The sequence below is a fragment of the Chiloscyllium punctatum genome, chromosome 3 (assembly GCF_047496795.1).
Source record: "Chiloscyllium punctatum isolate Juve2018m chromosome 3, sChiPun1.3, whole genome shotgun sequence".
NCBI classification, from domain to species: Eukaryota; Metazoa; Chordata; class Chondrichthyes; order Orectolobiformes; family Hemiscylliidae; genus Chiloscyllium; species Chiloscyllium punctatum.
The window spans coordinates 92,556,934-92,569,497 of record NC_092741.1 but is presented as its reverse complement, the minus strand read 5'-3'; positions in this window follow the sequence as shown (position 1 = coordinate 92,569,497).

The following is a 12,564-nucleotide window of genomic DNA, read 5'->3' as shown; positions in this document are numbered from 1 at the left end:
TTACTGAATATCGAAATCCATTGAAGGAAGTTAGGGGTGAAAGAGCAAGTTATATTTTAGGGTCTTCTCTGCCTCCCTTACTCTGAATATATGACTTCTGTATTTTTAATTTTTTTCTTGTTAAGTCTTTGCTTCTCATGATCTCGGGAACTACTTAAAAGAGTATTAATGTAATTAATAAGGATTCTTAATTTATGATCTAGCATTAGAGCAACTGCAGCAATTATTCATCAGAATGATTCGAAGGCTGAAAGACTTAACTTAAGTGAAAAGGTTTTACAGACTTTGAGTATGTTTCCTTCAGCATAGCAGATTTAAGGGCTGACTTTTTTTTCTTGCCTCTCTGAAGTGAAGATAACTATACTCATCAACTGTGGTGTTTGGTAGGGTTCCAGTTGGTACAAAGGTGTCCAAGGTCAATATGTATCAAGAAGATTTGGCCAGAAGTATATTAGAATATCACACTTAACCTTCACACTTTAAATAAATTACCAGCTCAGAATGCCCTCTGCTTGTTTGTGAAAGGAGTCTGCATTAGTTTTTGAAAATAAAGTTGCTGGAAATCATAGTGGGTCAGGCAGCATCCGTGGAGAGAGTAAAAAAGCTAATGAGTTGAGTCTGAATGACTCTTCACCGGACTCTTCATGGATGCTGTTTGATCCACTGTGATTGCCAGCAATTTTTGTTCTCATTACAGATTCCAGCATCTGCAGTAATTTACTCCTGCACTTGCTTTTTCTCTTGCAGTAGCTTCAGCATTCCTGGATGTGTTTGTCCTGGATATGAAGGCAATATCAAAACTCCTAATTTGAAGTCTTGAGAGAGCTCTTGTAGTGCGTCCTATGACCATCATGAGAGTGCATCCTGGCTCAAACTCTCAAACATTCACTTTTGCAAGAAAGTGTCAGCCATTCTGGTTGCTTGGCCAGTTGTGATTGTTTCAATATGCTATGGATACTTGCCATTCCAGCTCAGGTGAACACTGCAGTTTCTGTTGTTTTGTTCTGTCATATGACCTGCAGAAGCATTGCAAGGCAGCTGAAGTGAGAGGGGGAGAGCTTCTTGGTATGCTGATGATACGACACCCACATTTCAAATGCATAGAGCAGAGTGGACAGGATTATTGCTCCAGAGACTTTGTTTGTTAGGCAGACTTGTTTTTCTTTATTCCAGATTCATGTCTGAATATTTGATTCACTTTTTTTGACAATTCTTGCTTACCTGCAATTCATCTACATAGACAGCACGAAAAAGTGCGGGCTGCCGAGATAAGTGAAATTATCCACTGCTGATAAATTCTGATCATGGACTGAAATCATGAGCTCAAGATAGGCTCTTCAGTAAAACTGGTACTTACTTAGTTTTCTTCGTGCTGATCGTAAACCCAAAGTTGTCAAATGCTTTGGAGAACAAGTCCATGCTACAAAGAATGACCAATTCTGAACTATCAATGTATGTTTCGTCACTGGCAAGTAGCAAACTGTGTTACATCAATAAATGTGTAGAGTTTCATTCTTGGGATGATTTAATTTAAGTACTTACAATGACTGTAAATAGAAACTATTTCTTCCTGTGAGTGAGGCCAGAATAAAAAGAAACAAAATTAAAATTAGGTTTGGACTATTCATGGGTGATGCCAGAAAGCGATAGGGTTAATAGAAAGAGTTGTGAAAATCTGGAAACCTGCTTCACCCAAAAAAAACTGTTAAACCAAGGTCAAACATTTCAAAAACAGGCATTGATAAATACAATTGTATGATGTATTAAGTGTTACAACTCCATCCACCTGTTTTGGTTTAAAGTTGTCAATCATCATCTGAATGATGGAATAGACTTGAAGCTGAAGAGTCTTATCCTGTTTCAAAATATAGATTCAGCAGATTGTCACAAAGGTAAGTTTGACATGAATTGTTGGAGGAACTGTAACAAGTTGCAAAGAAGAGTTCAAGTTTGAGCATAATTGGAAAGCATTTTCTTATGAAGCCTGGTTTTTCAACACAGCTGTTATTTTTCTGAAGTGAATAGAATTGAAACATTGATGCAGAATAGAGCACATGCAATTAGAAGGCACTTAAGCAAAGTTTCTACTTAACTGGAGAATAGTTCTTTCGGCATGCATATGGTTTTAATTATACCAACAGAACTTCACTGGGATGTGCCCAATAAAACCAGGACAAATACAACTACAAGTACTTCAAAGGAGGACATCACTAATATATAATGACAGGTTCAGCTTAACTATAAAGGTAGCTATGTAATATTTAGTGATACAAAAACAGAAATCTCAGCAGGTCTTGCAGCAGGTATGCAGTGACCACAAGCAAAAGGACATGGGCAACATTCAGTGGAACGTTACATTCAAACCACACAAGTTTTCATGATAGTTTCCAGCAGTATGTGTCCAGTTCAAAAAGGATACATTTTTGGTCCTAGGAGGTGGGCCAAGTGGATCAGTTGTCTGTGAGGGAACATTTTAGGTGACAGTGATTATCGTATTCAAAGGTTCAAGATGATGGTGGAGAATGACATGCAACAAATGAGAGTTAAAAAGAACAATTGATGGAGAGCCAGCTTTAATAGGGCAAGAACTGGCTGGGCAGGATTGACTGCAACAAAAGGTTAACAATCCCTGAACAACAGGCTACCTTCAAAGAGCAGATGATTTGGGAATATTCAAGGCGTGTTCCCTCAAACATGAGAGATTTTTAAAAATCCAAAATTCCCTGGATGACAAAGATGGAAGAAATGTACATTAGAGAGAAAGTGTGCTTTTGATTGATGTAAGCAAAAGATAAAATTGACAACTAGAGAAATACTGAACTTTTAGAGGTGAAAAAGCAAACAAAAACAAAGATAATCTGAGAGAAGACAAAGATGAATCCCAAAGTCTTCCATAAGCATATAAAAAGTAAGAGTGCTAATGGTGGTGCAGGATCGATGAGAGGCCAAAAAGGGGGGCAGGACATTGCTGAGATGTTAAATTAATTCTCCACTATCAACATTTGGTGGTTACCATTGACTAGAAGCTGTACTGGACTAGCCATATAAATACTGTGGATAAAAGAGCATGTCAGAAGAAATTCTGCAATCAGTAACTCGTCTGCATCTACAAGGCACAATTCAAAGTGTGATGGAATACTCCCTACTCGCTTAAATGAGTGCAACTCCAACAGTACCCAAGAAACTCTACACCATCCAAGACAAAGTAATTACATTACTTAGTGTGGAAACAGGCCCTTCAGCCCAACAAGTCCACAACGACCCTCTGAAGAGCAACCCACCCAGACCCATTCCCCTACATTTACCCCTTCACCTAACACTAGGGGCAATTTAGCATGGCCAGTTCACCTAACCTGCACATTTTTTGGACTGTGGGAGGGAACTGGAGAACCCGGAGGAAACCCACGCAGGGACAGGAAGAATGTGCAAACTCCACACAGACAGTCGCCTGAGGTGGGAATTGAACGCGGGTCTCTGGCGCTGTGAGGCAGCAGTGCTAACCACTGTGCCACCGTGCCACCCCATATATGATAAGCACCCCATTCATCACCTTCAACATTTACTGACTCTACAATTGCAGCATTATGTATCACATTCAAAAAAGATGCAACATACTAGCTCACCAGACCCTCTTTGACAACACCTTCAAAATCTGCAGTCTCTATCACTGAGGAGGATAGGGGTTGCAGATACATTGTAACATTACTATATGCAAGTTCCTCTCCAAGCAAAACATCAACCTGACTACAAACAAGATCACTGTCCTTCATTTTTGTGAGTGAAAATCCTGCAACCCTCTTCTTAATAGGATTGTGAGTATACTGCACTACATTGATTGCAACAGTTCAAGAAAGCAACACAAAAACACCTTTTCGGGGGCAAATGTGCCAGCCTCATCAGTAACATTCATCCCAAGCATGAAGCCAAGAGAATTGTCAACTAAACCTTGTCCAACACCTTACAATTACATAGAAGTTGGAGGTTTGAGGTTACCATATAACAGCTGATGTGACACACATTTCACCCCTCACATGGGATCTTAACTAACTGTAACTAACAATAAAAACCTAACTAATCAACCTCCTTATTTATTTAATATGTTTCAAATTGTCGTAACATAGTTAATAAAACATCTCTTTCAGCTCTTATGGAGATCACCAAATCTTTATAGATCATAGAATCCCTAAGTACGGAAACAGGCCATTCGGCCCAATAAGTCCACACCGACCCATCGAAGAGTAACTCAGCCAGACTCATTCCCCTACCCTATTAATCTACACTTCTGACTACTGCACCTAATCCATGCATGCCTAAACGTATGGGCAATTTAGCATGACCAATTCACCTAACCTGCCATCTTTGGATTGTGGAAGGAAACCGGAGCACCTGGAGAAAACCCATGCAGACACGGTGAGAATGTACAAATTCCACACAGTCACCCGAGGCTGGAATCGAATCCATGTTCCTGACACTGTGAGGCAGCAGTGCTAACCAATGAGCCACCGTGCTACCTCTTGATGTTAATGTAGCCAACAGACCTTAATCATACCTTAACTAGAAGGGAAAAAAATGAGGTTCTAATATACCTACATTTCATTTAGTGGAGAAGTTTTATTTCATAAATAGTGAATTGCATTTCCCTTTTGATTATCAGTTTAACTATGCTGACCCTTTCTGGAAAGAAGAAGTGGAGAACTAACTATGTTTGTCCAGCTTGCTGAGAGTGTGGATCTGTCATTTACTGAGGCTGCGTAGATGGCACATTGGACTTATCGGTCATTTCAGAATACGTCGAACACAATGAAAGCAGATTGTCCTTGATCCTGAGGGATGCTTAAGAAAAAGGTGTTGACTGGAAACAATGTCTTCACTCAGACTTATAATTTGTATGAGTAATGTAGAACTCTTCTACCATCTTCATTTGTGGCAGCTAGCCTGCCCTGGGCAAAGTGCTGGAATGTTTTTGTCCCATTGTTATCACAGACGAGTATGCACACATACATGTAGCCCTTTTTTTCACCTCTCATCCTATCTGAATGAACAGCTGCAACAATTGTTGTTATTGTTTTTTTTGATTTGTTTCCAGACAATAACAATCTGTGTCTATGAACATCTGGACAACAGTGATCATACATTTGATTAATACATTACTGCTGTTAATTTAACACAGATGTCAGATTCAAGAGGCTAAACTTGCAAGGCTGAGAAAGAATTCGAAGAAGGTTGATGTGGGGCCACTTCTGATATAGGTTCATATAATGCAGAAAAGGCCCTTTGAGCCATCCAGTCTGCACCAACATAACTACCACTAAAAATGTAATAATCCCAATTTCCTGCACTTGTCCCGTTTCCTTGATGTTATCATAGAATCCCTACAATGCGGAAACGGGCCATACCAACCTTCCGAAGAGTAACCCACCTAGACCCCTTCCCTTACTCTATTAATCTACATTTACTTCTGACTACTGCACCTAACCCACACATTCCTGATAGTACGGGCAATTTAACATGGCCAATTTACCTAACCTGCACATCTTTGGCTTGTGGGTGGAAACTGGAGCACCTGGAGGAAACCCAGGTAGACACAGGCAAAACGTGCAAACTCCACACAGACAGTTGCCCGAGGTTGGAATCGAACCCAGGTCCCTGGGGTTGTGAGGCAGCAGTGCTAGCCACTGAGCCACCATGCTACCCACAGATTTGATGATATTTGAACTATTTATCCAAATCCCTTTTTAAGGTTTCCAGCCTCCACTATCTTCCCAGGCAGTACATTCCAGATTTCCACCACCCATTGAGTGAACTTTTTCCAAATCCCCTCAATTTCCTGTCCCTTACCCTAAAATAATGCCTTCTAATGATCAACCCCTCAACCAAGGGGAACAGCAGCTCCCTATTCACTGTGTCCGTGCTGCTCATAATCTTATACACCTCAATCATGTACACCCTCAACCTTCTCTGCTCTGAAGGAAACAGTCCAAGCCTATCTAGTCTTTCCTTATATCTCTACTTTCCATCCTAGGCAACATCCTAGTGAGCATCCTCTGTACCCTCTCTAGTGTTATCTAATCCTTCCTGTAATGACGTGACCAGAACTGCACACAGTACTCTAGCTGTGGTCTGACCAATGCTCTGGACAACTCCAAAATTACATCTTTTCTGTTATACTTTATGCCATGATTGATGAAAGCAAGTGTCCCATATGCCTTCTTAACTATCTTATTCACATGCTCTGCTGACTTAGGGATCTGTGAATAATTACTCCAAGATCCCTCTGTTCCTCTAATTACTCCCTCATCTTGTTTATTTTTCCAAAATGGCCTTTATCTGGGTTAACTACCATCTGCCACTCGTCTGCCCAACTGACCAATCCATCTATATCTTCCTGTAACCTACAACCGTCTTCTTCGCTACTAACCACTCCTATCGATCTAGGTGTCGTCTGCAAATTTGCTTAACTTGACCCCTCTTCTGCCACCATTTTCAATTATCTATATAACAAACAATAAGGGTCCCAGTACTGATCCTTACCATATACCACTAGACACCAGCCTCCAATATACTTAAGCAGCCTTCTATCATTATCCTTTGTGTCCTATTACCAGTTTCTGATCCATCTTGCCCAGTTTCCCTCAATTCCATGTGCTTTAATCTTCTCAAGCAGTCTCCCATATAGGACCTTGTCAAAAGCTTTAAAATCCATATAAATTACAGTAACTGAACTTCCCTTATCCACACATTTGATTGTAGTTTCAAAAAGTTCTAACAAACCTTTTAGGCATAACCTCCCTCAGACAAAGCTATTCTGACTATCCCAAAATAACCCATGCCTTTCCAAGTGGGTATTAATTTGCTGCTTCAGAATTTTCTCCAATAGTTGCCCAATCACCTACAACTGACGTGAGACTCACCAGTCTGTTATTCCCTGGTTTATCTCTACCAGACCTCTTAAAAATTCAGTGAAACCACATTAGTTGCCCTCCAATCCTCTGGCACTTCCTCCATGACCAGAGAGGAATTAAAAATTTGTGTCAGAGTCCCGGTAATTTCCTGCCTCATCTCCCACAGCAGCCTGGGATGCAATTCATCTGAGCCAGAGGATTTGTTTGTTTTTAAGCCCAACAGAGCCTTTCATTTCCTATGTCAAACTGTGCAAATTCCTCATAGTCCCTTTTCCTGAATTCCATACTTACATTCTCCTTTGCCACAGTGACGACTGAAGAAAAATATTCATTCAACACCCTCCCAATATCCTGCAACTTCACATACAGTTGTCCCCTTGGGTCCCTAATGAGCCCTATTCTTTCCCTGGTTAGCCTCTTCCCTTTAATGTGTTTATAAAATATCTTAGGATTCTTGCTAATCCTATTTTCAAGTTCTTTCTCATGCCCACCTTTTGCTCTTCTACATGCTTTCTTAAGTTTCCTCTTGCACTTCCTATATTCCTCTAGGGGCCACAGATGAATTGTTCCCTTTGGACTTCCTAAAAGCCCTACATTTCTTCTTTATCCAGTCCTGAATTGGCCTAGACTTCCATGGTTCTCTGAATATATTGCTCCTAAGTTTCTCTCTAAAGGGTACGTGTTGGACCTTTGCTCTCCCCAGCTTCTTTTTGAATGCATCCCATTGCTCCACTGTAAGTCTACTTGCAAGGAGCTGTTCCCAATCTACTGTGGCCATATCCCACTTTATTTTAATAAAATCTGCCTGCCCTCAATGCAAAGTTGTCTTTTTCAGGCCATCCTTTCCCTTGTCCAGAACAAATTTGAAGTATATCGCGTTATGGTCATTATTGTCTAAATGTTCCCCCACTGCCATATCAAACACTTGCCCAACTTCTTTCCTCAGAACCAAATTCAGCACTGTGTGCCATCCCTGTTGGGCTTTCTACATATTTGTAAAAAATATCACTGGATACATTTTGAGAAATCTACTGCCTCTAAACCCTAAAACTACGACTATCCCAGTTTATGTTGGGAAAGTTAAAATCCCCTAGTATAATTGCCTGATTATTACTCTTGCACACCTCTGTAAGCTGTCAACATATTTGCTTCTCTATTTCCCGCTGACGTTTTGGGGGCCTATAACACACACCCAATAAAATAACTCCCCCTTAGTTATTCCTAAGTTATGGATAATATATGAACAGGTAGACCAGGTTTGTCATTCAGATTAAAATGAGACTTAACAGTAATACTAGAGAAACTTACATTGAGAGATTTTGATAGATGTTAAAATCAATATCTCTTGCACACCTCTGCAAGAGAAAATAGAGAAATATACAAACATGTAATAAAATTTACAACTAGAATAGCCAAGATAGCAACATACTGATCAACCCCCCAGCATTCATGTCTAGACCATTAATGTACACTACAAGCAGCAAGGGATCCAACATTGAACCCTGAAGATTGTAGGTTACAAGAAGATATAAATAGGTTGGTCAAATGGATAGACCAATATTTAATCCTGATAAGTGGGAGGTGATGCACTTGAGAAGAAGAAGCAAGATGAAGGAGTATTAAATGAATGGTAGGACACTGTAGCTCAGGGGCAATTATTCATAGATCCCTTAAGTTGGCAGAGCTTGTGAACAGGACAGTTAAGGAACTTGTTTTCATCAGTCGTGGTATAGAGGATAAGAGCAAGGAGGCAATGTTGGAGTTGTACAGAGTGTTGGTCAGGCTGCTACTAGAGTTGTGTGTGCAGTTCTGCCTATATCACTATGGGGAGGATGTGATAGCATGACAGGGGGTGCAATGGAGGTTCAACTGAATGTTATCTGGGATGGGGAAGTGGAGTTATAAGGAGACACTAAATAGGCTTGGACTGTTTTCTTTAGAGCAGAGCAGATTGAGAGGGACATGATTGAGTGTATGAGCTTTGAGGGGTATCAACAGGGTGGATACAGAGTAACTGCTCCCCTTGGTTGAGGGATCAATCATGAGAGGACACAGTTTTAGAGTAAGGGGTAGGAGAATCATAGAATCTCTACAGTGTGGAAGCAGGCCATTTGGCCCATCAAATCTACACAGACTCTCTGAAGAGCATCACACCCAGACCAACCCCCCCACTCCCCACCCCATCCAATCCTGGCGCAGGATTTGTGAATGAAATAAAAGAAAGGCTTCATTCAGTAAGTTTCAATGATTTTTTTAACTGTATCAGTGATGTTTGCTGTGATGCCATTGACACTGAACTTTTCTGCATCTGAGACATTTATTTGTGCAGTCTAATACTACATGATCAGTTCATGTTCCTGTTCTTCATTTCATTTTTCATATTTTAACTAATAAGATTGATAACTTGATATTTACTGAATATAGTTTAAATTTTCCTTTCAAATCACTGCAAACATTTTTTAAAATACTATTTTTATTATTTTTTGGTTATATTAACAATTTTTATTCCATTTCTTTTCTTTTTCAATCAGGACTGTTTAAGCCTATACCTGAAGAATTATCTTAACCTTGTTCTCTAGTAAAGAATTTGGAAATTTGTTTACTCACAGTTAGAAATTTTAATAATGTGTTTTGGCCTAATTTTAACTTTTTTTGTCAATTCCCTTGAATTTGAAAGCAAATTAAGAAAGTATTTTTAGACTTAGGCTCAAAATAACATTACTTGTTTTACACTTTTAGACTAAAGGCTTGGTAATCCAAATGTGTGTCAGGTGCTGATTTTATAGTTAAAAGTAGTTTCAAAATTTAGTTACTGTTCTTCTTGTATTCATATCCATGTACTCACATGAGACTTCCAGTCTAGATTGTAATGTAACAGTGGTCTGATCTATCCTTTCAGTGTCTAGAGTGTTCTAATTCTGCTCACATGATAATATTTTATACCCAGTAATAAGCAACTCTGTGACACCATCACGATGTAACTCCAGGGTCCTGAAGACCTTACACAACACTCTAGATGTTCTCATTTTAGTTCAAGAAGGCAGCTGTGAGAAAGTTGCTGTTTTCAAGAAAAAGCACGCCCTGTCCAACCCTACCTGTCACCTCATCAAAAAATTCCAATAAGTTAGCTAAGTATGATGTTCTCTTTAGAGTCAATGCCGGCTCTCCCTAGTTAACCATATTTCTCCATGTAACCGATCATTTTGTCATGCATTATTATTTCTATAAATTTCTCAACTTCCAAAGTCAATCTGACTGTTGTGTATTTGCTGAATTTATCCTTGCATCATTTTTTTTTAAACAAAGGGGTAATGTTTGCAATTCTCCAGATTTGTGGCACCATCCTGGAGTCTAAGGAAGATGGAAAATTTATTGTCAGTGCCTTTACAATTTCCATTCTCACTTCTTTCAGTATCCTTAGGTGTATCTCATCTAATCCTGACACCTTGTTGTGGTTCTGTTCACCGAGCTGGGAATTTGTCTTGCAAGCGTTTCGTCCCCTGTCTAGGTGACATCCTCAGTGCTTGGGAGCCTCCTGTGAAGCGCTTCTGTGCTGTTTCCTCCGGCATTTATAGTGGCCAGAAGAAACAGCACAGAAGCGCTTCACAGGAGGCTCCCAAGCACTGAGGATGTCACCTAAACAGGGGACGAAACGTTTGCAAGACAAATTCCCAGCTCGGCGAACAGAACCACAACAATGAGCACCCGAGCTACAAATCTTCTCCCAAACTTTGAACACCTGACACCTTGTCAAGATCTGATTGAAAAAAAAATCTCCTATTCAGTTTTAAACTCTTCCAGCAGCTAAATTTTATTTCTTTCCATCTTGGCTTGGGTAGCATCTTCTTCTTTGGTAAAGGGAGATTAAAGTATCCATTTATTACTTCAGCCATGCCCTCTGCCTCCATTTGTAAATCCCCTTTTTCTCAAATCATCCCAATCCACATTTCACTATTTAAATTATTTTGGGATTCCATTTTATATTAATTACATCTCCACTGTAAAAAACACTAGGCATATGCTAGTTATTTTAATCAATCCCATAGAGTTGTAAAATCACCCAGCATGGAAACAGACCCTTTGGTCCAAGTTTTCCATACCAACCAGGTTTCCTAAACTAAACTAAACTAGTCCCATTTGCCTGTGTTTGTCCCATATCCCTCTAAACCTTTCCTTTTCATGTACCTGTCCAAATATCTTACAAAAGTTATAACTGTACCTGCATCTACCACTTCCTCTGGCAATTGATTTTCTTCGATCATGTTAGGTCACACATCAGAGTCGATGGGACTTGAATCTGGGTCTCCTGGCTCAGATGTAGGGACATTACTACTTCAGAAAGCCAGTTTGACATCTACAGGACAACAATTTACTTAATGAAAAGATGAAAGAGTTTGTGAAAATTGGTAAGTTAGGCTAATTGGAGATTTTCAATCAGTTCATTGTAAACTAAGAAAAGCCAAGTGGTTTAGAGTTAGTGTTGGTTAAATGTTATACATGACTATATTGTATCTTAGTGTGACAAAGAAGCCACAAGAGCTAATACTCATGTGGTTTCGGCATTTGTAAAAGAACAAAGAAAGTGTACATGAAATAGAAAGTATAGTATAATGATAAATGTTATCATGTAGCAAGAATAACCATCACCAAGAACCGGGTGGGTAACATTAAAAGTCACTTCAATTAAGTAATGAAACAACGAAAGCCAAAAGAATTTAGAAGATTGTTTAACAAATTGTTTGAAAAGTATTAATACTTTTCGGTGTAGGACAGTAAATATAGTGCAAACTTGTAGAATAAGTACATTTCATGGATAAATTAACTCAGGTTAAATAAGCATCACCTTAAATTAATGAATAAATTAAAATATGGGATAAGAAGGAAGAAAGCCTACTGCAAATTACACACCAAGGAAAAGAAATGTCAGAGGGCTAAGCACAAAGCTATACATACACATATATGAATGATCTAAAGCTAATCCATAAACTCATTAAAATTAGCCAATTTGTATTAATTGGCCCTAAATCACTCCATATTTTAATGGTATCATACTTTATTCAGAGACAGGGGGCTTATTATAAGCATATAATAAAGCAATTTAACCTCCAAAAGAGTAAATCCTGCTCATCCAATTGGCATGCCACTCAGCAGACAGCAAAAATCAGAAGAAACCACAACCTGCTTGTGAAATGACAGATTCTGGATGACCTCAATGAAGCACCTAATGAATCACGTAGGTACTCATGATTCTCTTTTAGCAACCTGTCTCATTCTGTACTAAATCTTCAACTATACTATCTTCCAAATTACCTTTTCACCACTGAAACTTGAATATCTGTGTATTTCAATTTTCCAAACTTTTCCTGAAACTAATTTTAGCTTCAGGCCGAACCAAGGAAATCTCTCTGTGTTATCGCATAACTCAGATCCTAGTTTCTCTGAACCTTGACATTTTTATCATTCCCAACAATTTTATTGAAATTTAATCAAAACATTATCCAGTAAAGCAATTAGCCCAGCTTGATCATAAAGATTACATCTCACTTTACATTGAAAAAGTAAGAAAGTCCAATATTTTGGCATTGTTTCAGAATTTGGCTGATAATGATGCATATATACACACAGACAGGCACAAAATGTGACTAAGAAGAAAAGTTGGCTA